The sequence below is a fragment of the Gopherus evgoodei genome, unplaced genomic scaffold, assembly GCF_007399415.2.
Source record: "Gopherus evgoodei ecotype Sinaloan lineage unplaced genomic scaffold, rGopEvg1_v1.p scaffold_68_arrow_ctg1, whole genome shotgun sequence".
NCBI lineage: Eukaryota > Metazoa > Chordata > Testudines > Testudinidae > Gopherus > Gopherus evgoodei.
In genome coordinates this window covers 375,878-378,950 of record NW_022060089.1, presented here as the reverse complement: position 1 = coordinate 378,950, position 3,073 = coordinate 375,878, and the positions used below count along the sequence as shown (strand labels likewise).

The following is a 3,073-nucleotide window of genomic DNA, read 5'->3' as shown; positions in this document are numbered from 1 at the left end:
ACGAACAGATTGACTTTGTAAATGCTGCTGCCTGGTTTGGTCTCTTTTCCCCGGAGTGTCGTCCTCCCTCAACTGCGGGTGGGGTTGGCCCCCCTAAGCATCAGGTCTTAGACCCTGTATGAGCCTCTCTCGACAGAGTGGAGATCAGTAGCTCTTGTTTCCTCCTATATAAGGGTCCAAGGTGGAATAGGTGGTCATGACCTGTGTCACCAGCTCTGCAACAGGATGATGAACTGACTCTTTACTTGACAAACACTCTGATTATCCTCGCACGAAGATGGTTGCTCTTCATGCTGTACACAATTGGATTCATTAAAGGAGGAACCAGCAGGTAGATGTAGTCCAAGATCATTTGAAGCAAGGGAGAAGAGCTCTTCCAGAATCTGTGTATGACAGTCAGGCTGAACTCTGGCATGTAGAAGAGCAGGATGGCGCAGAGGTGGGAGACACAGGTGTTCAGGGCCCTAAGGCATTTTGTTGGGGACGTGATGCTCAGCACTGCTTTGAGGATCATCGCATAAGAGAGGAAAATGAGCAGCGAGTCCAACCTCACCGTTATGACTGTAAAAAACAAGCCATAGATGTTGTTGACTGTGATGTCCGAACAAACCAGCTTTATGACGTCCTGGTGCAGGCAGTAGGAATGGGAGAGGACATTGGCTCGAAAGAATTAGGACCGTTTCAGGAGAAAGAGGAGTGGAAATATTGCTGCCACTGCCCTTAGCACAAACACCAGTCCCATCTTGGCTATTCTCGGCAGGGTTAAGATGGAGGCATATCTCAGCAGGTTACAGATTGCGATGAAGTGGTCAAAAGCCATCAACAAGAGCACAGAGGATTCAATGAATTGCAGAGAGTGGATGAAGAACATCTGGGGAAAACAAGCATCAAGGCTGATCTCTCTAGAGTTTAAACAAGAATAGGCCCAGTATCCTCGGTATGGTGGCTATCAATAAGCCAAGGTCTGTGATGGCCAACATGGAAAGGAAAATGTACATGGGCTCATGGACGATTGGATCTGTTTTTATAATGAACAGAATGACTGAATTTCCTACTATGGAAATAGCATACATGAAGCAGAAGAAGACAGAGACCCAGAGATGGATGTCTTCTTGCCCAAGTATCCCAGTGAGAAGGAACACTGCAGGTGTGAATTTGGTGTAATTGACAGCTGACATCCCGTACTGGGCAGGTCCAAGAAGTTTTGAACTTTCCTTCTTGAAAGGAAAGAGAAGAGGAAAGTAGATGATATTTAACGAGACATCTTTCTGCTCTGAGTGCAAATCTAGGATTCCCAGAAGCTCAAGGAAGATCAGAAAAAACATAGATTTGGATTTACACCCCCAATAGGATATGCCAATAGGAAGACAGGCACTGTCAGACTGGATCCGACCCACAGTCCTTCTGGCTTAGTAACCAATTACACATGCGTCAGGGGAAGATGGAGGAATCCCTGCAATAGGGAGCTAGGAGATTAACTGCTCCAAGGGAAAGTTTCCCCCAGGCACCCACTAGTTAGACATATTTTGTAGTGTAAATCCAGTCCCTCTTTGAATCCGGATAATCCCTTGGCCCCATTTATATCTAGTGGATCAGAGTTCCACAGCATATTTGAGCACTGTGTGAGTTTGCAATAATGACATTCATACAGACAGGGTGTCTAGCCCTCAACTTCAAAGTGTGGCCCATTGTATCATGACATGTGTGTACATATATGGCAAGTGCATGGTGAAAATGGTCATTGTGTTTATCTGTCCTGCATTTAAGTTATTCATAAACGTGTTTAATTGCCTCATTATGTACCTTTTTTTTTTTTCTTTGCTCATGTGAGTTCAAATTATGCCACTGCATCTTTGCAGCACATGGGATAAATTTTCAGGGTCTGGTTCTGAATTCAATAATGGCATCACTCCAGATTTACGTGTGTAAATTCGATCGGAACCGGGATCTATTAACTTTCCCTTACCAAATGCTCCCAGTGATACACTCTGACCCCAAGAATTCCTCCAAGAGAAGCTGAAGTGCTTTTCCCAGCCTATGTTGACTGAATCCAGAGAGTTTGATCATCCTACAGGTTCCCCTTCATCCTCACAGGACCCGCATCTGCTCCCATGCAAGGGATTGTAGTTATCTGGTAAGCTACAAGCTAACATGGACAGTTACTTCAGCTGGATGAGGGAGGGGTTGGCATCGCAAATGGGTGAATAGTGCAAACACTAGGTTTGCACTAATATCCAGTTGAGTGTGCTAGTTACTTCAGCCATGCTTTTTTAACAGGTGATGGAGGTAAATTACATAAAAAACTATCACACTGCTCTTTCCTGCACCTCAGCTCTCCTCTTTGCTGAAACACAGACCAGCGGTTCTGTTTTCTCAGGACTTTTGGAAAGTCTTGCACGGCTATTGTAGAGTTATTGTGTGCATGACCCTGAATGTAAGTATTACAAATGGCTTCTGCTCAGTTAGCAGGGATGAGTTCCATACAGCTGTTCACTGAACAGAGAGTTAATAGCACAAACCCATTGCAAACAGTTACTACTGCTCCTTCCTGTAGCAATTCCAACAACTCTGCCGCTGGCTTTCAATATGCAGACATGTCATGAAATTTGTGTTTGTAATATTTGTATTACAATGAAAAGTTTTGACATAACATTCACACAGCTGTACTTTAGCACACACATGTCAACCACAGGTACAAACCCAGCCGGACCTATTGAGCAGGCACAGTGCTCAGTGCTACAGCCACATTGTGCGGTAGCCCAGGGCCCAGTGTGAGGGTGGGAGAATGGTGAGATTTCACCCCATGAGAAAGGAGGCTACAAATCCTGACATTTGGCCCTCAGAAACCAGAGAAGGGAAAGAGTTGAACATAGCCCTGTAACTCTGAGGGGTATTTTCTGGGCAGAAGTGCTGGAGCCTTCAGCTAGTCAGGAAACAGAAATACAGGCAAGTCGCATCTTAGGCGCATTTAACATGCACAAATTCATCTTTCTGCAGTCGGTAAAAACGGAAAAAAAAGAAAAATTACAATATAAAAACTGCCTCTGTAGTGCAGGCGATTGCGCCCGCCATT

At 44.9% G+C, this 3,073-nt stretch overlaps 1 pseudogene; it reads right to left on the bottom strand.

The window, feature by feature from the left end:
- Window positions 1–241: 241 nt before the first annotated feature.
- On the bottom strand, window positions 242–1,178 carry LOC115643733 (annotated as a pseudogene).
- Window positions 1,179–3,073: the final 1,895 nt, after the last annotated feature.